Source organism: Trachemys scripta, chromosome 17 (assembly GCF_013100865.1).
Source record: "Trachemys scripta elegans isolate TJP31775 chromosome 17, CAS_Tse_1.0, whole genome shotgun sequence".
Classification (NCBI taxonomy): Eukaryota; Metazoa; Chordata; order Testudines; family Emydidae; genus Trachemys; species Trachemys scripta.
In genome coordinates this window covers 858565-880965 of record NC_048314.1, presented here as the reverse complement: position 1 = coordinate 880965, position 22401 = coordinate 858565, and the positions used below count along the sequence as shown (strand labels likewise).

The 22401-nt window shown below is 54.5% G+C and overlaps 1 pseudogene; it reads left to right on the top strand.

Annotated features, from left to right (window-relative positions):
* LOC117867167 overlaps positions 1-18157 on the top strand; it is a 658956-nt pseudogene extending 640799 nt beyond the window's left edge.
* The last annotated feature ends 4244 nt before the right edge of the window (positions 18158-22401 follow it).

The following is a 22401-nucleotide window of genomic DNA, read 5'->3' as shown; positions in this document are numbered from 1 at the left end:
TGAGGAGGAGGGAGAGAACTTGTTCACCTTAGCCTCTAAGGATAGAACCAGGAACAATGGGTTTAAACTGCAGCAAGGGAGGTCTAGGTTGGACATTAGGAAAAAGTTCCTAACTGTCAGGGTGGTTAAACACTGGAACAAATTGCCTAGGGAGGTTGTGGAATCTCCGTCTCTGGAGATATTTAAGAGTAGGTTAGATAAATGTCTATCAGGGATGGTCTAGACAGTATTTGGTCCTGCCATGCGGGCAGGGGACTGGACTCGATGACCTCTCGAGGTCCCTTCCAGTCCTATAATCTATGAATCTATGAATAAACTAATAGGACTGCGTGCAACTCTAGCTGCACTGTCCAGGTCTAGGGCCCCAAGCTATTGTGGCCATCTGGTGAAGCCAGCTAGCCCCAATTCCTCCCTCTAGCGGGCGCATGGCAGAAACAAAACACCAGCTCCTGTGTGACTGTAGATGGCAGGTAGAGCCGGAGGATTCTGAGCCCTTCCCACCAAACCAATTCAGCGCCGAGACTGGAACTCAGCTCGCAGGATTCACAGCCCCGAGTGCTGATCGTTCCTCCAGGGGATCTTCTAACGGCTTTGTCTCTGGACACCTGTGACTCTCGGCACTCGGATGGGAGAACTGTCCCCTGGCCTCATTGAGTCTCTCCAGCTGGTCTCTCTCGCCTCTCTCAGGATCCTGCAGGGATTCAGTTAGCTCCTGACGTACACCACAAATTAAAAGCCTACCCAGGGCTTGAACCTCAGCTGAAGAATCTCCTGCTCCACTGATTTAGCTTCTGCTGTGCCCAGAGAGCTATTCCCTTTTTGCTAGCATATCAAAACATGGTACATGCCATGACAAACCAAACACCTGCAGTGCTGTTTATGGGGCAAAATCTCAGGTCACACTTGGATTTATTCAAGCCAGATCTACATCTACAAGTCAGAAATTGTCCAGTAAGTCAAGCCGTGGCAAGAAGAGCCAGTGCACCTTGTCAGCTACAAGTGAGGCCTGGTTTTAGCAGCTGGTTTGGGGTCATTAGGAGTTTGTAGGTGTTGTACATTTTGACTGAAGGTGTTGGGCATTATCATGAACTTGTTTGGGATGTTTAGCAGTTACTAGGAGTTGCTAGATGTTAATTGTCTACTAAGCATTGTTGGGGATTAGTAGGAAATGTTAGGAGTTGTTAGGGGATGTTAGGGATTATTTGGTGGGGTCATTAGGATTTATCTGGGGTTATTGGTGACATGTAAGGGTTATCAGGAGTTCACTGTTAATAAGCATTATTAGGAATTATTATGGCATGTACAGTGTGGTCATCAGGACTAGCTAGGTTTTGTTAATTGTTAATAAGGGTTGTGAGGTGTTATTGGGATTTTTAGAGTTTGCTGGGTTTTCTTAGGATTTGTCAGATGCTGTCAGTTTTGAGTTATTAAGTATTGTTAGTTGTTATTAGGGATTGTTAGCAATTGTAAGGGTTTGTTTGGGGTTATAAGGAGTTGTTAGGTGTTGGGGTTTTAGGGATTAGTAGCGGATGTTAGGATTTATTAGGGAAAGTTAGGTGCTGTTAAGCATTAACTGGCGTTGTTGAAGTCAGTTGGATTTATTAGGGGTTGATGCAGATGCCCTGATAACCACTAAACCCTAACCCCCAGCAAACACACAACAACAGCCCCTGCTAATCGCTAACAACCCTTTCTGACAATGAATGCCATCTAGCAAATCCTAATAATTCCAACAACACCCCATAAATCCTGATGATGCCTAACACGATCAAATAACCTCTAACATCCTATAATAACTCCTAACAACCCTTAATGGCAATTAACAACTCCTCATAACCTCAAATAAACCCTAACAACCACTGGGTGTGCGGGTATGATGGGTGCATGTGAGTGTGATGCCTCGTCACGTCTGATGAGTGTGCGTGTGTGTGTGATGGGTGTGCATAGGTATGATGGGTGCAGGTGGGGAATACATGATATGCATGTGAATGATAAAAGCAGTTGTGTAATAGTTGTGTACTAGGTGCCCGTGCCATGGCTGTGCAGGTACATGACAAGCGCACGCATGAATAATGAATGCACATGATTGTGATGGGGTGTGTGATGGGTGCAAACACAATGTGTGTGCGTGCATGTGATGTGTATCATGTGATGTGTGTTCACACTTGGGTGCATGCAGCTATGATGGCTGGGCACGTGTATAAAGCACGTGCAATCATAATGTGTCTGCACATGCTATGGGTGTGTGCATGTTTGAAGTTTGTACAAGTTTGTGATGGGTGAACACGTGATGGTTGTGCATGTTTGATGGGTTCCTACATGTGGGTGTGTGCGCTTGTGATGGTTGGGCATGTGTGACAGGTTGTGCATGTGATGCATGCTGGTGCTTAAGGGGTGCATGCGCCCTGTGGATGCCTGCGTGTGATAAGTGTGCACGTGTGTGTGTGTGAGAGATGGAAGCACACATGTGGGTGATGGGAGTGTGAGCATGTGATGTATGCACATGAGTCATGGCTATGCAGGCACCTCAGGGGTCTCTGCATGTGATGGATGTGCACATGTGTGATAGATGTGTGTGCATGTGTGATGGGTGTATATGCCTGTGATGAGTGCATGTGTATAGTGGTTGTGCGCACATGGAGTAGATGCGTGATTGTGTGATGGGTGTCCATGAATATGATGGGCGTACAAATGTGTGATGCTGTGCGTGTGCACCCAGCACATGCACACACTCAGGTGTGAGCACCCATCACGTGCAGGCATATCCATCACACTCCCATGCACAGGGCCGGCTCTGGCTTTTTTGCCACCCCAGGCAAAAAAGCCTCCCGCCGCCCCCCGGGGGGGAGCGCGGTAGGGGAGGGCGCTGAGCCCGGCCGTGGCTCCGCTCTCCCCGACCGGCCGGACTGCCGGGTGGAGGGCGGCGAGCCCAGCCGTGACCCCGCTCTCCCCGGCCGGCCGGAGCGCTGGGGGAGCGCGGCGAGCCCGGCTGGGGCCTCGCTCTCCCCAACCAGCTGGAGTCCCGGGAGGAGGGCGGAGAGCCTGGCCGGGGCCCCACTCTCCCCGGCCGGCCGGAGCGCTGGGGGAGGGCGGCGAGCCCGGCCGCGGCCCCGCTCTCCCCAGGTGAGCGCCGCCCCCCTCCAGGTGCCGCTCCAAGCACATGCTTGGAGGGCTGGTGCCTGGAGCCGGCCCTGCCCATGCACCCACCCATTACATGCACACACATTATTGAGAATTGATAAAAGTCATGTCTGGTGCATAAGGTTGGACAGTAAGGGTGGCTTTGGCCCAGAGACCCCTGAGCTAAATGTGAAATGTTGCCTAAAGTGACCTTGTGGTTGAGCAAACTTGTCTAAAACTATTGACTAGGACAAAGAGGGGTGTTTTTAAACACAGGATGTGCTTGAATGGAAAGAGAACATAGCTACAAAATGTGCTGCCAGAGGCAATTAGGGAAAATCAAGTAGAAGAAGAATGGGAAGTGCCTAAAAGCCTGTATGCAGAGAAGCAGGTCAAAGTGACCTGGCTAAATATACACTGACTGTGCATTAGCTGTGTAATAAACTACTCAGAAAAGAGAAATGACAACATGAAAATCGCAAGGACAGCAAGTTATGCCAGTTAAAGTTCACACAAGCATATTGTATTAGTCACATACTTAATACTTAATGATCGGAAGAGAACTAGTAAATAATCTGGATGTGTATAATATATGGGAGATTGTAAGGGATAGCCAGAGTTCATAGGAGAAAAGTGGGGTATGGACCCAAAGGCGTTGGTCAGGTCAAGCCATGCTACGGTGCACTGCCTCTTGGACCTCCTGGCCTCCTGGATGGCCGTCTGAAGGAGGAAGTTGTGCTCGTAGCATCCCTCGCAGAACATGAAACCCTTCTGCACTGAGCTGACAGTGCCCCCGCACACTGACCAGTCCGTGATCCTTGCCGCGAGGCAGCTGGCATACAGCTTGTAGATGGTGGAGCAGAGGAAGATGGGCTTCCAGTTGCCGGGGTCGTCTCGTTCGCCTTTTTTGTGGATGAGCACGGTCATGGACTTTTTCCAGGTTCTAAAAGTCTAGAACTTAATCTAGCAAGTTTTGGTTCAAGATTTTGTTTAAGATGGCTTTTCTCACACACAGTCTTCCAGCAAGATGGTGACTGAGCCTTGCCTCTGTCAGGATCTCTCCCAGAGGCCCCCAAAGTCCTGGAGCCTTTGTATTCTTAAGTGAAAGAGACAACCTGGATTTTTCAGATCCCTGAGAGACATAGTTATACCACCGTAAACTCCCTGTGTAGACAAGACCTAAGAAAATGGTTCATATCATGTAAGACACTTCGTCTAAAGACCCAGAGATCAGCCAAAATTCCTCTCCTCAAGAACAGAAAGGAAAATAGCTAAATGTGAATTACCTAGAAAAGAATCTCTCATAATATGCATATGGATAAAACCTCTTTCTCCTTCCCAACCTAGCTAAAAGAACTGTAAGTTACCCATTAAGAGTCACACTCTGCCTTCCTATGCAAAATGGCCCATTGCACTTCATGAGGGGATCAAGAGACGAGTGGGGAAGCAGTCATTTTTAGTTTGCTTAACTTACTGTCTGTAAGACGGAAGGTCAAATTGAGCAAACTGCCTGTTACCCCAAGAAATCCAAGCCACAGGTTTTCACCCCAAATTATAAACTATACATTGTTTTCCTTGTGAAACAAGTGTAGAGTGCATAATTTGTCTTTTACCCGAAATGAAAATCTGCACTTTTGTTGGTCTTGTGAGTCAGATCTACGTCCTTCTGTATGTGAATGCCTCTTGCTCTAAAGTAAATCCTAAATAATGTGACATGCTCATGTGCAATCAAAAAAGTATGGCGTATGTCCTCCAAATGTAGAAGTTTATATGGATTTTGTTGGTTTGCACTGTAAATAATTGCTGCACTCTAGAAGTAACAGGAATTGTTTGTCACAAGGTAGGTTAAAAGATATAAACCAGAGGATAACTTTGAAATATTAACAGAAATTGCTTAACAGGGGGTTGTAGTGAGGTGGTCACCCCGCTCTGGCCCTGAAAGGGTTAAAGCAGCCCTGGAGAGGGCTGCAGCTGGGAAAAGGTAGGCTGATGGGGAAAGCAGCCACAGCTGTGGCCATCTTAATCAGGGCCCAGCTGGCCCTTAGAAGAGGGCTGTGGGCCAGAAGCTAAAAGACACTCTTTCTCTAGCTTCTTGCGAAAGAAGGACCTGGCTGTCTGGGAGTCGAGAAGGGTACCTGAAGTGGAGCAGTGCTGGGGAAGGGCAGAGGGAGCTGGGGTGCTCCTGCCAGGAAAAACCCCAGGCTGCAGGCCTTGTTAAAAGGGCCAAATAGGTACTGGGGTTGCAGAGGGGCAGCCCAGAGATGGGCAAAGACAGCAGGTCCTAACCCCCTTGCCGATGATGAGTGGTTTACAGACTGCAGTTGGCCCCAGGGAGCGGGAGCTAGATGATGACTGGCAGTAGCCACTGAGGCAAGGTGGGTTTAGAGGGCTGGGGGTTCCCCTGGGAGGGGAGACCCAAAGTGAGGGGGTATTGTGGTAGGCAGAACCCCTGGGCAAAGGGCACTGGGGTCTGGGAGGGACACAGGGCCAGTGGCAGGCGAGACACCGGCCTGCAGAGGGTGCTCTGGGCTGGAAGAGCTAATTCCTGAGATGGCCAACAGGAGGTGCCATGCCAGTGAGTCATCGCCCCACAGAGGGGTATATCGCAATTAATAGGAGGGGCTAATAATGAAATACAATCCTTGAAATGAATCCAACTTAAAAAGCCTCCGATAAGAAAAGGATTAAAGTTATACACCGGCGCATTCTATTGCATACCACTGGAAGCAGCAAAGAAACTGAGCTGAAATGTGAGCACCCCCCTTGGCAAGTGGTCAATAGGAATCAGAGGGTAGCCCCTCTAACAAGACGTGAAACTAGGGGATATAAAATGGAGGTCACCATGAACCCAACAAGGAGCTGCAGTGCACTAAGTGTGACCGATGCCTACACCAGCCATGTGGAAAGGATTCTCCCCCATCCTGGAGTTAAGAGGCTAACCAGAAGCAGGGTGGGATGAGATTTCATTTCAAAGATTGTATTTTCCCTTCTATTCTTTAACATAAATAATTGTAGGGTATGTGTAAGTGTGATGAGTGTGCATGCATGTGATGGATATGTGTGCACGTGATGGGTGCTCACACCTGAGCGGTGCACATGCACAGGGTCTACACAGCCATCACACATTTGTACACCCATCCTATTCATGAACACCCATCACACAATCATAGGTGATCTTGCTGAATCTACACTTTCTAGTGAGCCCTCAAATAACCATATTTTAGGTTTTTAACTCCTTTATAAGTCCAAGCAAATTGGCCTAAGAAATTGAAAACAATAACTTTAAGCAATTGCTATTAATATCAGGAGGTAGCCGTGTTAGTCTATATCCACAAAAACAACTAGGAGTCTGGTGGCACCTTAAAGACTAACAGGTTTATTTGGGCATAAGCTTTCGTGGGTAAAAAACCTCACTTCTGCCACACATCTGAAGAAGTGAGGTGTTTTTTACCCACGAGAGCTTATGCCCAAGTAAATCTGTTAGTCTTTAAGGTGCCACCGGATTCCTTGTTGTTTTTGCTATTAATATGTTAAATATGCCCCTTTGGACAAATCCAGACAAAGAGTAGCAACTAGGGCTGTTGAATAATCACAGTTAATTCACGTGATTAACTCAAAAATTAATCATGATTAATTGCTCTGTTAAACAATAGAATACCAATTGAAATTTATTAAATGTTTTGATGTTTTTCTACATTTTCAAATATATCGATTTCTCTTACAACACAGAATACAAAGTGTACAGTGCTCACTTTATATTATTTTTATTACAAATGTTTGCACTCTAAAAAACAAAAGAAACAGCATTTTTCAATTCACCTCATACAAGTACCATACTGCAATCTCTTTGTCATGAAAGTTCAACTTACAAATGTAGTTTTATTTGTCACATAACTGCACTCAAAAACAAAACCATGTAAAACTTTAGAGCCTACAAGTCCACTCAGTCCTACTTCTTGTTCAGCCAATCACTACGACAAACAAGTTTGTTTACATTTACAGGAGATAATGCTGCCTGCTTCTTATTTACAATGTCCGCTGAAAGTGAGAACAGGTGTTCGCATGGCACTTTTGTAGCTGTCATTGCAAGGTATTTACGTATCAGATATGCTAAACATTCCTATGCTCCTTCATGCTTCGGCCACCATTCCAGAGGACATGCTTCCATGCTGATGCTTGTTAAAAAAATAATGCATAAATTAAATTTGTGACACAATTCTCCCCCAAGGAGTTCAATGTCCCCTGCTCTGTTTTACCCACATTCTGCCATATATTTCATGTTAGAGCAGTCTCAGATGATGATCCAGCAGCTGCATTGAACCAGGAGGTTGCTTCCAGTTCCTGGGACGCAAGTGTCAAGTGTTAGAACCGAAATGCTGGGAAGCACAGCTCTAGGAGATTGTGGAGACAGTGTTGGTGGACTCTCCAGACCTGAGTCTGGAAACCCAGAACTGAGCTGCATCCACACTGCAAAATGCCTGGGCTCTGACCCACCTCTTTAGCAGGGCATGTGGTAGGGTTGCCAACTTTCTAACTGAACAAAACCAAACACCCTAGCCCCGCCCCTTCCCCGTAGCCCTGCCCCTTCCCCGAGGACCCACCACCCCTCACTACATTCCCTGTCCCTCAGTGACTGGCTCTCCCCCACCCTCACTCACTTTCACTGGGGTGGGGCAGAGGGTTGAGGTGAGGGAGGGGGTGAGGGCTCCAGCTGGGGGTACAGGCTCTGGGGTGGGGCTGGGGATGAGGGGCTTGAGGTGTAGGAGGGGGCTCCAGGCTCAGGGGTGGGGCTGAGGGATTTGGAGTGTGGAAGGGTGCTGCAGGTTGAGGCAGGGGGTTGGGGTGCAGGAGGGGGTGCAGGCTCTTGGGTGGCGCCGGGTATGAGGGGTTTGGGGTGTGGGAGGGGGCTCTGGGCTGGGGCAGGGGGTTGGGGTGCAGGGGGGGGGGGTCTGGGCTGGGGGTGCAGGCTCTTGGGTGGGGCCAGGGATGAGGGGTTTGGAGTGCAGGAGGGGGCTCCGGGTTTGGGGGGGGCTCAGGGCTGGAGCAGGGGGTTGGGGCTCAGAGTTGGGGCGCTGGCTTACCTTGGGCAGCTCCCGGTCAGTGACGCAGCATGGGGGCTAATGCAGGCTCCCTGCCTCTCCTGGGGCACCGCGCTGCGCCCTAGAAGCGGCCAGCAGGTCCAGGTCCTAGGCAGGGGGGCCAGGAAGCTCTGTGCGCTGTTCTTGCCCACAGGCACTGCCCCCCACAGCTCCCATTGGCCGGTTTCCAGCCAATAGGAGTGCAGAGCCACTGCACGGGGCGGGGGCAGCACGCGGAGCTTCCTGGCTCCCCCACTTAGGACCCGGACTTGCTGTCTGCTTCCGGGGCGCAGCGCGGTACCCCAGGACAGGCAGGGACTAGGATCCCTTAGTCCAGCAGCACCGCCGGCCGGACTTTTAACGGCCCAGTTGGCGGTGCTGACTGGAGCCACCAGGTTCCCTTTTCGACCGGGTGTTCCAGTTGAAAACCGGACACCTGGTCACCCTACCACGTGGGCCTGAGTCCACAGGGGTTCCTGGCCTAAGTCAGATTAACTTCTATGTGGATGGAAGTGGGGCTTGGGCCTAAACCTGAGTCGGGTTTGGTGTGTTGTGTAGACATACTGCTAGAGCCAGTGCTGGCAGCACCCAGGACCACCCCCAGCTGGCCTCCCATAACTACCACCAATGGAAACTGGGACTCACCTACTGCTGGCTTCCCACAGCCAATGGCACCCAGCCCCCAATGGACTCCCAGAGCCATTGCTGGAGACACTCAGGCCCCACCCCCTGCTGGCCTCCCAGCACCCAGGTCCCATCTTTGGCTGGCATCCTATAGCCAGGCCCCAATCCCTGCTGGCCTCTGAGGCCCTCTGCCAGGAGTACCAATGTCCCAACCATAGCGGGACTCCCAGAGGCATGTGCTGATGGCCAATAGTTACCACCCTCTTGCTGGCCACCCAGAGCCTGTGCCAACGGCACTTGGGCCCCACTGTTGTGATTATTGGGCACAAAAAATTACCCCAATTGTAAGCTCAAATGTAAAAGATACATGCAAGTTCATAAAACGTCACATTAACCTGTAACTTTTTGCCTTCCTAGAAATTAACTAAGGAAAACAGATCGAGTTATGAACAAGTGCAAGAGAACCAGACAGAGAAACGAGATTCGTCCAAATGAGAAAGGGCCTGCTGATATGGTTCAAGGACTGTTGAAATTGTGTGTGTTAAAAGCAGATGATTTTAAAAGCAATCAGAAATTAATTGGCATTTTTACAGTGGAGTTGACCAATTCCACTGTAAAAAATGCCAATAGTATTGGGAAGAAAATGGATGAAGCATTAATTAATTAAGAGCCAAAATACATAAAAAGATTCTTGATCTGGAGCCCAAAGGACCTGCCCCTTTTTCCATTCCACTCCCCGTCTTTCCTCTTTATCCTGCTCTTTTGGTTCCACCCACAGCAGAACCCAGGACCATTCCAATGCTGCCCAACCAGACTAATTCTGCCCCCCAACCTCGGGTTCCAAGAAAGAAATTACTATCTGAGGGAATAGAGGTACATGAAAAATTTAAGAAAATACCCGGTGATAGAAGAAGATATTTTGATCTAACAGTCCAAGGTGATAACATTGTAAAAATCACTATTAGATTGACGAGCTGAAAAATATTTAATGAGTTCCTTTGTTTTCAATGCTATTGCAAAGTCCTTGCCCCTGATAACTCCAGAAAGAAGAGTACACTAGTTATGCAAAATCTTGATGAAAAGCTGAGAGAAAGAGAGAGAGAGAGAGAGAGAAGGAAGGGGCGGGGGGGCAGAAAGTAACATAAAAGGCAGGGCCGGCTCTAGGCACCAGCAAAGCAAGCAGGTGCTTGGGGCAGCACATTTGCAGGGGCGGCATTCGGGCCATCCTTTTTGTTTGTTTGTTTGGGGGCCGGCCCTGCGGGCGCTCACCCAGGTAGATGCTGTCCCGGCCCCCAAGCTGATGCCGAAGTCCAGGTGGAAGAGCCGCAGCGGGTAGCCAAAGCTGGCCCCGGGACGGGTCCAGCAGCAGCAGCGTGTCGTGCGCGGGGGGCGCCCTGGGGCCGCTGTGGTTCGTGCTGCCGGGTCCAGGTGGGCCATCCGGTGGGCTCCAACACATGGAGCACGGGACATAGGGTTACCATAAGTCCGGTTTTTCCCGGACATGTCTGGCTCTTTGGTAATCAAACCCCTGTCCGGGGGGAATTGCCAAAAAGCCGAACATGTCCAGGAAAAATACTGGCCGGGCACTTCCCCTACCGGGCTCCAGCTGCTCTGCTCCTCCCCTNGTGGCTGGGAGGGAGGAGGGGGAATGCGGGGCGCTCAGGGGAGGGGGCAGAGTTAGGGCGGGGACTTTGGGGAAGGAGCGGAGTTGGGGCGGGGCTGGGAAAGGGGCGGGGCCAGGGCCCCGTGGAGTGTCCTCTTTTTTTATTTTTTAAATATGGTAACCCTAACGGGACACTTGGGCTGGGGACCGCCCCGCGGGGCGCACGGAGCCGCCTGCAAGTGCCGCAGGGTGGCCGCCCCCCAGCCAGGGCTGGGCGAAGCGGCCCGAGCCGCCTAGGGGCTGCAGCAGGGTGGACAGGAGCAGCAGCTGGGCCATAGTGGGACCGGTGCCCGGGGCACTGCCGTGCAGGGCCCACATCCCGCTCTCCGGGACTCCGTTCCCCGCTGGCCGCTCCCTCTGAGTCTGGCCTGCCCCGGCTTCTCAGCCCCCTGCTGGGGCGGTCCCCCGGCTCTGCCCTCCCAATTCCCGGACGGTCCTGGAGGCAGGAGTCCCGGCTGGAGGGACCCTGGGCTGAGGCGCGGCCTGGGAGCCCTGCTGCTTACTGCGACCCTGCCAGCGCCGGACCGGCTGGAGGTGAGGGGGGAGCGGGCGGAGTCAGGGCCCCCCTGGGCGCTGGGAAGGAGTTGGGTGGATGCAGCCTCCGCTCCTGCTAGTGTCATGAGCGGGATGCTGATGACCCACCCTGGGAGCGAGTTACCACCTGGGCTGGGGCGGCAGGACGTGCAGGTGCGGGGTGGGGGGAAGAGCCCAGGACTGGGGCAGCAGAGGGATGCGGGGGGGAGCCCAGGGCTGGGGGGGGGGGGGGGGGCAAAATTTTTTTTTTGCTTGGGGCGGCAAAAAATCTAGAGCCGGCCCTGATAAAAGGAAGGGAGACAGAACAGGAGTTTACCTGCCTCTGCAGGACGGGTCATTCGGAATCATGGGCTGAGGACGGGATGTCGTTATGAGTTTCAGGACTCACAAATGAAAAAACAAAGTTTCTTGAATCAGAGCAAGGCTGAAATACCTTCCTCTCAGGAAAAAGTCTCCAGTCTGGTCTGCTCCTTATGTCTCGGGGGCAGGGAAAATGAGAGGAGATGAGACAAGCTGGGATGCAAGATAGAACAGGTGACAAAATTATTTTTTCAGTCCCTATTTAAGTACCCCAAAAAGGGGGAAAAGGGGGCGGCATAGTTCATCCCCTCATTATTTTGTCCCCCAGTTAAGACTAATATCTACCACATCAATTTTGGTTCATCCATTTCCTGCTCCACATCGTCTGTTTTTACCAAGTATGATTTCAACAGTCCTTGAACCATATCAGCAGGACCTTTTTGTTTGGGCTAATCTCGTTTCTCTGTCTGGTTCTCTTGCATTTATTCATAACATTTATTGATTAAAAACTCTATTTTCCATGGTTAATTTCCAAGCAGGCAAAAAGTTATAGCTCACTGTGACGTTTAGGAACCGGCACACACTTTTTACATTTGAGCTTACAATTAGGATCCGATTTTTAGATTCAATAATGACAACGTCACCTGCAGCTGACCTCCCACACCAAGTGCTGGTAGCATTCAAGGCCACCTCCTATCGGCATCCCATAGCCAGTCCAGGTAGCCACAGCACCCAGAACCAGTCCACTGCCAAACTCCCAGAAATAGAACGGATAGCATCCGTGCACCACTTGTTGCAGGCTTCCCAGAGCCGGTACTGGGGGCACCCAGGTCCCACCTGCTGCAGCAGGGCTCCCAGGGCCAGCATGGGCAGCAGATGGGCCCCACCCCCTGCTGGCCTCCCACATCCAGCATCAACAGAGCCAGGGTCCACCCACTGCTGGCCTCCTTCTGTAGATTTGGGCTCTGACTGAGACTTGCTGCGGTGGGAGTTTTTTGCTATGTAGACATACACCCAGAGCCTGTGCTGGTGGTACCTGGCTAAGCCCCATTCATCTGGCATCCCACATCAAGGGCTGGCAGCACCTAAGACTGTCCCCTACGGTGGGGGTAGGTGTTGGGGGGGGGCAGGGTTGAGGCAAGGGTCCCAGATCCTATCCTCACACCTCTGTACAAACACCAATCCTCCCTCCTGGGGGGGGGTCAGTGTTAACCCCTAGAACAAGCACCACACTCGATAGTACAACAGTTATCTAACCCAGGCAAAGCAGGAGTAGACCCAGGTCTGGATCTGTAGCAGGGGAGGGCACAGTATACAGCAAAGTAGCTCTTCCCTAGCCCCACGCCTGGGTAGACACACACAGGCTCTCTGCCCCACGCCATCGTGAGTCAGTCCAACCTGCCCCTGCGCTTTGGGCTGGTGCTGGCATGCAGCGTGAGCTCAGCAGCGTGGGTCGGCTGCTGGTCTCAGTTCCAGGCTAGGCATTTACAAGAGACCCCTTTTGCCAGGAGCCAGTCCTCCTTCAAACAACTTCCTCTCTATCTAGCACAGGGCTCCTGCTTCACCTTGGTTTCCTTCTTCAATTTCCCCGGCTTGTCTCTCACCCCCTCCCCAATTCTTTCAAGCCCTCCCAAGAGGGAGAGTTAATTCTGTGTTTGACTGGCACTCTCCCCCAGCCAATCAGGTTTGTGCAGGGTAACAGGAACTGGGGAGAAGGGGAAGGAACTCTCCCACCAGCTCCAATGGGACCCTGAGGGTCCAAGGGGTGCAGGGTGAGGGGCAGGGCTATGGGTGGCAGGGCAAGGGGCAAGACTGTAGGGAGCTGTTTGGGTGCAGGGTGAGGAGTTGGCCTGTGGGAGGAGCTGTATTTGGGGGGACAGAGGGCTGTTGGGGTTCAAGGTGAGAGATGGGACTCTGTGGGTCTGTTTAGGGGGCTGGGCTGGGGGAGGGAGCTGTGTCAGGAGAGCAGGCGGCTGGGGAGGGAGAGCAGGCTACAGGGCTTGGCTGTAGGGGCCTCTGGAGGGCGGGGGCTGTAGTGCGGAGAGTGGGGGGAGGGGGCAGGGCTGTGGGTGCCAGGCCGTATGGGGTCTCTGTGTGAAGGGGGAGGGCAGGATGTAAGTGTAAAAGAGACGTAGGGGTCTACGTGGACTGCCACGTGCTGGGTGACAGCAGAGCCGCAGCGGGATGCTCTGCGAGGGGGCGGGTTGGGATCTAGCATAACAGAGGGATAAAGCCCTGTTCCCCTGCGGGAGGCATTGACGCTGCAGCGTGTCTGCTTGCCAGGTGACCGGCCCTCCAGAGGGATCCCAGGCCACCAGCAAGTACGAGACCCTCACCGCCAAGTTCCACTTCGTCGACCTGGCTGGCTCGGAGAGGCTGAAGCGGACGGGAGCGACGGGCGAGAGAGCCAAGGAGGCATCTCCATCAACTGCGGCCTGGTAGGCTCTTAGCGGGTGGAGGAGACTGGGACAGGCTGCAGTGGATATAAAGGGGCTGCTGGACACAGACAGACCCTGCCTGGCTCACTAGCTCCCAGCCTGAGCCACCACGGGTCACCACTAGGGGCGCGCGGTGGACTCGGTGGTGAGGGATGGAGTCACTAGCTGCGCTACCCAGCACTGTCCCCAGTAGGGGTAGATTCCAGGATCTGGGGGCTCGGGAATAACGTGGAGGCAGGAGAGGGGCTGCACACTGGCTGGCTGGCATAGCTGCATTGACTGGCTGCTAGTGCATTGGTCCAGAGCCCCCCCGCTCCCTGGAAAGAGGTGGCTCCGATCACCCTGAGCTTTGTTTTCTACAGGGAGGGGCCCTCCCCAGCGCGGGGGGAAAACTCAGTCCCTTCCATTTTTTGTTGGCAGCTGGCGTTGGGAAACGTCATAAGCGCCCTTGGAGACCAGAGCAAGAAAGCGGTGCACGTACCCTACTGAGACTCCAAACTGACCCGGCTCCTCCAGGACTCCCTTGCGGGGAACAGGTAACAGGCCCCCTGAGCCAGGGCGTGGGGTCACCCAACGGGTGTCAGCTTCAGCTGGGTGTGTGTGACCCAGAATGGAAGAGCTGTGCCCTCGCTGGGTCTGCACCCTGGGAGTGTCGCCTGAGGCGGGTGGGGGATTTCTGAGTAACAGGAGGACCGGTCGGGCTCAGGGATGGACCTGAAGTGCCGTGTGGGTTTCCTGGGGTGGCGCGTTGCTGAGGGTCCGGTGGAGTCTCCATGGTGACTTTTCGAAGGTAATTATCTCGGCTCTCTTGGTCCCGGGCCCCAGACGCAATTAGGCAGCTTTTGTGGAATTAGCTCTTGCAAAATGCGTCTGAGCCTTTCGTGATCTGGGACTTGGCAGCTGAGTTTCCCAGCACGGGATTGCTCTAATCCCTCCCCCTTCCTGCCTCAGTGATGCCCCGAATGCCCTGCCGTGGGCTGCCCGGGGTGGCGACTCCCTGAACACCTCTTTGTAATGAGCAGGGGAGGCCACCCAGGGGTCTCTTTGCCAGTGCAAAGCAGGCTGCTGCCTGAACCACACTCCCAGCCTGTGCCGGCCCAGGGTGCAAGGGGCCCACACCCCATTTATAAAGTAAATAAAGGCCAAAGGGGTGTGTGGCTGGAGCTGCCAATAGGCACCCATGTGCCAGCATTGGAAGTGGCTGATCTGACGTGGCCCAGGTGCTGCATTGTTTGATGGCAGCTCCAGTTGACCCCGTTGGCTCTCCGTCCTCCCTAGCCAAACCATCATGATCGCCGGCATCAGCCCCTCTGACCGGGACTTCATGGAGACCTTAAACACGCTCAAGTACACCAACCGGGCTCGCAACATCAAGAACAAGGTGGTGGTGAACCAGGACAAAACCAGCCAGCAGATCAGCGCCCTGAGATCGCCCGCCTCCAGATGGAGCTCATGGAGTACAAGGCGGTAAGGGGCGGCTGAGCAGGTGAAGCCTCGTGTGTGTATGGCCCACTCGGGTCACCAGCGAGGATCGAACCCAGGACCTTCCACGCCGGCCCCTGCCGCTTGGGCTAATGGAGAAACTCCACTAACTGAGTTTGTGGCAGGCTGTTGTGGTTGCTGGGACTGGCTGCTAGAGGGAGACCTACTTGCATGTACAAAGCCTGGGTATGACCTGGACTCCTCGCTGTCACAGGTTCAAATCCCAGCTGCAGCAACACAGCCTCGAATGGCATGGGGAAAGTATTCCTGCCTCCCCTGCCCAGATCTGGCCCCATGCTGTGTGTACAGCTACTCCTCTGCTGGCCTTGGCCAGCACCATGCCCTCCTGGGTGCGGTGTATGCTGTGGCACTGGGCTCCACCCCAGAGATGGCTGTGTTTCAGTGGTGCTGTAGTTTGTGGGTAGGATGCAAGGGACTATGGCGAGGTAGGCTGTTAAAGGGCTGTATGTCATGTCTGAACAGGGAGAAGGCTTCAGGGTATCTTTGGGAGCTGGGAAGGCACCTCCTGCTTTATATCCCTGTCCTGTGCGGCATATCAGACATCCTGCTTCATGCTGAGCTTGTCTGGACTGGTTTCCCATGAGCACCAGCCCTTAGGCAGCCAGAGGTTGCTATTGAGCTGAGTCATGTATCTCCCTAGCCCGAGAGGAAGGATGGCCCAGTGGTCATGGCACTGGCCTGGGACTTGGGAGCCCTGCGGTCAAGTCCTTGCTCTGCCACAGACTCCCGTGTGACCTTGGGCAACTCCCTTAGCCTCAGGGCCTCAATCCCCATCTGCCCAGCCGGGGTCAGAGCACTGCCCTGCCCCCTGGGGGTGCATGAGGGTAAATGCATTAAACTGGGAGGTGCTCAGCTCCTGCCATCATGGGGCTCAGATCAGTACCTTACTTGAGTAAAAGGCACTTACAGCATGTCAGCTGCTCCCTATTTCTGCCGTCCCCCAAGCACGGCTTTCCCACGGGCACGCCTGCCATTTTTTGAGTCTCTGCCTTTTCCCTGCTCCTCTTGCTGTGACCCATCTTTAAGGTGACCATATTTCCCAAAGGGAAAACAGAACACCCCGTGGAGCTGGCCTGAGCCCCTCCTCCTCCTCCCCCCTCCCCGCCCACGGGGCTGCCTCGAGCCACTCGCCTGAGTCCCTCCCCCCATGTGGGGCTGGCCTGAGCCGCTCACGCAAGCCCCCCTCCCTGTGCAGAGGGTAGGCAGGGCTGGGGCGAGCAGCAAAGCACATACGGGATAGGCCGACTATTTCCCAAAGGCTGGGGCCAGCGTCGCTGCTCACCCGAGCCCTGCCTGCCCCCCGCTGGATCCCGGCCTCCCCCCCACGTTCCTCTGCACCCCACTTTCTTGACAAAACTGGGTGTTTGTCCCGTTTGCCCTTGGATACAAATGCCCATTTTTGCCAAAAAAAAGTCGGGATGCCTGGGATATGGCTTAAAAAAGGGACTTGTCCCAGCCGAAACGGGACGTAGGGTTACCCTACCCATCTTCCTCAAATGTGGCACCATTGAGCACGTGGCCGGCTGGGTTTGGCCAGGGCTGACCGACGCTGTGGCTTTGCCCTCTCTGCATCTCCCTTTCTCCTCGCCCCACAGGGCAAGCGTGTGATCGGGGAGGACGGCGCCGATGGCTACAGTGACTTGTTCCAGGAGAACACCATGCTCCAGAAGGAGAACGCCACCTTGTGCATGAGGGTGAAGGCCATGCAGGAGGCCACTGATGCCATCAACAGCCAGGTCACCCACCTGATGAGCCAGGAGGCCAAGGCAGGTGAGGATGGGCACCTCCGGAGAACGTGTCTGCGAGGTGGGGCATGAGGATCGGTCCCACGAAAATTACAGCCACCTCAGAGCTCAGGTCCAAGGGCAGCTGAGTGGCAGCCCAGCTGCTAGGTGTTTCTGATCTAGTCCGTGATCCTAATTCTGTCCCTCCAGGTGACGGCAACGAGGCCATCGGCGCCCTGATCCCGAACTACATCCGGGAGATTGAGGAGCTCAGGTGGGCGTGGGTCACGTTCTCTCCTTCCGCCCGTCTGGGGGGGCCGCGTATCGCGTGCAGCTTGAGAGGACCTGCAAAGAGGCAGTGCGGGCTAGCGGGGGGGCTGCTGACCTGGGGCTCTGGAGGCCCAGATTCCCTCTCTGGCTCTGCCGCTCCCGGCTGGGTGACTGGTGCCGTGAGCATTGGGTTCAAATAGTAGGCTGGCATCGCAGCTCTGCCAATGACCTTGGGCAAGTCACTTCCCCTCTCTCTTGCCTTTGGTCTGATGCGACCATTTAGATTGTCGGCGCTTTGGGGCAGCGCCCGTCTCACGGGTGTGTGCAGCACCTGGCACAACAGGGCCTTGATCCCGTCTCTCTCGGTGCTGCTGAAATATAAATAAAAGCCCCGCATTCGAGATGGAAATGTCTCCATCCTGTAGGGCGTCCTGTCCGGCCCTTGTGCTCCCAAGCTTTCTCTGGAGCCTTGGCTGATCCGGACTTAAATGCCTCCCAGGGGAACATTGAAATGCAGTCTGATAGCTAGTGCTCTCATAAATGGGGATTTCGTGCTGGAGAAACAGACAACCCCGGAGACAGGAATCCCCTCGCTCGTTCTGGGCCAGATTCTCAGCTGGTGTAAAATCAGCGTTGTCCCACTGGGGTCCCTGGAGCAATGCCGATTTACGCCCCTCCCGCTGAGGATCCAGACCCCTGTCCGTAATGCTAGAAAACAGAGGTGCCCCACCTCTAGCGCAACCGCTGCTGAAGATTAACCCTTAGGCTGCCATGTCAGCGTATCACCGTGGCTGTTGAGAACTGGCTGTCGGCCATAGGGTTGCTTCTCTCCCGTTAGCGTTCAGACCTGGTGGGAAGCCCTGGGGTCTTTGTGACGTGGCCTGGGCTGCATTGCCATCTAAGTGAAGGCACTTCCGCTCCCGGGCTCCGGCGGCGCAGGGTCCGGAGGCATGGGGGCTGCCCGGCAAACCGTGAAGCCGGTAGCGCTCGGGCAGCCCTTTTCGCGTGGCTGGGAGTGGGAGGGAGGGGGCGGAGTTAGGGCGGGGAAGGGGCGGAGTTGGGACGGGGCTGGGGGTGGGAAATGGGCGGGGGCGGGGCCAGGGCCCTGTGGAGGGTCCTCTTTTTTTATTTGTTAAATATGGTAACCCTACACTCCCCCCAATGGACTGCAGCAAGATAACTCATGTAAGGTTGTCACGGAGTCCCCGGGCGATGCTCTGGAACTGCTCCCCACAAAGCCAGTCAGGACTTTGGGGAGCCTCCTCTTCCTTGGAGCAGACTGTCTTCAGGGCAAGAAGCTCATACGGCTTCACCATCCTGTGTCTGACCTTGGAGCATTCAGCATGTGCCCCTCCGTGTGCGTCCCACAGCGAGTCCCCCCAGGTGGGGAAGCCAGAAGGTCCTGCACCCCCACTTTGCAGTCAGACGTGACTCTTAGCCAGCCAGTAAAACAGAGGTTGACAGGATGACAGGAACACGGTCATGATGACAGGAACACGGTCTAAAACAGAGCTTGTAGGTACAGAGAACAGGACTCCTCAGCCGGGTCCATTCTGGGGCCCAGCGAGCCAGACAAACCCATCTGCACTCACTACTCGTCCCCAGCCAGCCCCAAACTGAAAACCCCTCCAGCCTCTCCTTTCTGGCCTTTGTCTCTTTCCCGGGCCAGGAAGTCACCTGATCTCTTTGTTCACCCTTAGCTATTCCCTTGCAGGGGGGAAGGGCCCTGGCCATTTGTTGCCAGGATACAGAGTGTCGGCCATTTATGCACACTGGAGACATAAGAAATGCATAGGGGAAACTGAGGCACCCACACAGTTTTCAGAGGAACCATTAAGAACAGTCCCACTTTGTCACAAAGGTTTCATTGGAAAGATTATGGTTTACTGAATATGGTTATCCTATTTGTATGCATGTAACAGCCTTGCACCTGAAGTTAAGAATATTAATTATTTATCTGTATTTCAAACTTTGCTACCTTGGGTGACACTGTTGCGGATTGTGGGGGAGTTAGGGCCCTGCACCCCTCTTCCCGAGATTCACTGCGACTCTCAACCAGCCAGTAAAGCAGAAGGTTTATTTAAGGACAGGAACACAGTCTCAAGCAGAGCGTGTAGGTACGACCAGACCCCCTCAATTAGGTCCCTCTGGGAGGTTCAGGGAGCTTAGACCCCAGCTTGGGGTTCCCTGCGTTGCACCACCCAGCCCCAACCGAAACTAAACTCCCAGCCCCTCCCGCTGCTCCTCTCCTTTGTTCAGTCTCCCAGGCAGAAGGTGTTAATTCTCCCCACCCCCGTTCCTGGCTCAGGTTACAGCTCAGGTAGCTTCCTTCAAGGGAAGTCCCACATCCCCACTGCAACCTCCCTGTAACATTCCCAGGTCAAATCTGCCCTGCTCCCTGCTCCGTCACAGACACCCTCTGCTAACACTTCAGGTATAACAATGGAGAAGCCAGCCAGTGCTGATGGCCCATCAACAAGGACAATAGCTGGTGAAAAGGTCTAGCCTTCCAGTGGACTTGCCTGGGCTCAGGGACTCTGTGATGCTATAGGGTCAGGTGGTCTGGTCACCTGATACTGGACTCCATCTTGGAATACCAAACTTTTCCACTGGGAGGTGGGGGGAACCAAACAAAGAGTTCCCACTTTATGTCAACTCTATTTAAGGCGGGGAAGAAAAGCAATTAGGGTCTTCAGTTCTTCCTCCCCTGACTCCAGCACAAAGAGACACTGGAAAACACCCGAGAACAGGGCTGCACAGGGTCCGGAGGCATGGGGACTGCCCAAAGCCCATAGTGCTCAGCTCTTAAACAGAGCCGAAGAGTCAGGGGAGGAGCAGAGCTGCCGTGGCCGGAGGCTCTGCTCCTCCCCTGACTCTTCGGCTCTGTTTAAGAGCCGAGCTGCCCGAGCGCTACCGGCTTCGGGCAGCCCCCATGCCTCCGGACCCTGCGCCGCCGGAGCCCGGGAGGGGAAGTGCCCGGCCAGCGGCTGGGGTCCGGAGGCAAGGGGGCTGCCTGAAGCCCATAGAGCTCGGGCAGCCCGGCTCTTAAACAGAGTCGAAGAGTCAGGGGAGGAGCAGAGCCGCCGCGGGAGGGGAAGTGCCCGGCCCGCATTTTCCCGGGGGGAATTGCCAAAAAGCCGGACATGTCCGGGAAAAACCGGATGTATAGTAACCCTAGGGGAGTGGCTCCTCCCCCTCTGGGTCTGTGGGTGGCCAATCTGCCCCACTACGTCTCCGGGGCCGCCTGACATGGGGAATAAGCGGGGTGACGGGAGACGTGAGCTCGGGCCTGTGATCAGGGCTGAACAACAAACAGTTACGGAGCCCCAGCCCCTGGTTGGGGTGGGGCAGCAAAGAGTCTCTGGATCAGGCCTGCTCTCAGCCTAGGCAGCAAACAGTCGGGCCTCCTAGCTCTGGTGGGGGGCCGACAAGCGCAGGCATCTTGCCTAAGGGAGGGGGAGGCTGCCACCCATGGCTTGGGGTGGCGGGGGGACGCAGGCGCACCCACTCCACTGTGTCCCGGCCCAGGGCCCTAGCAGTGGCACAGCAGTCTGCCTGTGGGTCAGCAGGGATCCCGATCGCAACGTGCTGACTCACTCGCTGGCAGCGTTGCAGCCAGACAGGGGTTGGCTACCCCTGGGCCACTTCCCAGGTCCCCCTTGGGGTGTACCTGGCTCTGGAGAGGGTCGTCCTGGTCACTGGGGAAGAAGGCCTCTGTCAGCGCTTGCAGCTCCTCCCTGCTTGGGTCTGTAAATGGCCCTGGCTAGCCCTCGGCTCCCTCGGGGTCTGCAGCAGCCTCCAAGCTCGGAGCTCACAGGAGGCATCTGGCTCCTCCGGCACCTGCCTCCCAGCTGAGTTCTCCAGCCCGCCTTTTGTACTTCCGCTCTCCTGTATGTGCCAGCTACAGGGGCTTGCTGCCCACCAAAGGCCTGGCAAGGAGGGGACGCTCTGGATGGGGTAGTCCAGAGCACTCAGTGTCAGCCTAGCTCTGCTCCCATGGCGGGCGGGAGGGAAGGCACCGTTCTGTTGACCTGAGTGGGAGCAGGAGGCCAGTGCTGAGCACATCTGCATAGGCCACCCAGTGTCTGAGAAATGCCACGATCCCCCAGGACTCGTGGCCTGTACCCGTAGTGCTGGGCAGCTCGCCAGCCCTGGAGACTGGAATTCCAGGTACCCGGTCCAGACCACACCCCCCACCGACGTGCCTCATGCAAAGGTGCAAATCCTGGAACAGCCCCAGCTAAAAGCACAATGCTGCTTAATCATGGGAATAAGGGGCAGCCTTGTAATGTACAATCAAAGGGGAAGCACATTCCCCTAAACTATATATGCTGCACCCCTTCTGCGGGGCAGTAACTCGTCGCACGCCCTCTGGCGTACCCCTGCTATTGTTTGTAGCTGGGGGCGTTAGCCTCTTAGAAGAAATGTGGAGTCATATTGATTTCTTGTCTTCAAAATCTGCCTCCTCGTGATTGCATGTGATTGTGCTTTCAGGGGGCAACACAGGCGAAAGGACAGCACAAATCAAGAGGTTCTTTTGGGTGAGGTTACCATGTAAGTTGGGAAGACAGGGAACAAATGCCTCCATGCAGGGGCAGTGAGTGACAGTAACTGTGACACTGGGAGAGTTTAACTGTGTCTGTCTATTGTGGGAAGCAGGTACCAGGGCAGGACAGCGAGGGCACAGGAGACCAATTCACTCCCAAGAGTCTCCTCAGCATTGGCACCAGTGACGGGGGGAGGCTGTAGCTTAGTAACTCGAGGAGAAATGCAGAGAGGAGCCCAAGGTGGATGTAACCTCTCCCCGACCTCCTCTCTCTCCATCCCCCTTTCTGGCCCTGAAACCATCCAAGACTTGACAGGCCATTGGCTGCCTTCGCCTGCCCACTGCACAAGAAGGGGGTTGAATTCAGGGAGCGGCTCCAGGCCCTGGCCTTCCTTGGCAGGGACAGTTCAGTGCAGGTAGCCTTCAGGGCTTTTGCACCAATGGCGCCTCCTGCAGAACGATGGTGAAACTAACCAGTGGGGAGATGATGATGCAAGTTACAAGTCTGAGCTGCCTCCCTGGAACAGCTGTGGGCACTGCATGTACCCCTAGCCTGGCACTCAGGGGCCCTGCTCCCTTACCTGCTGTCTGTGCAGCCCCT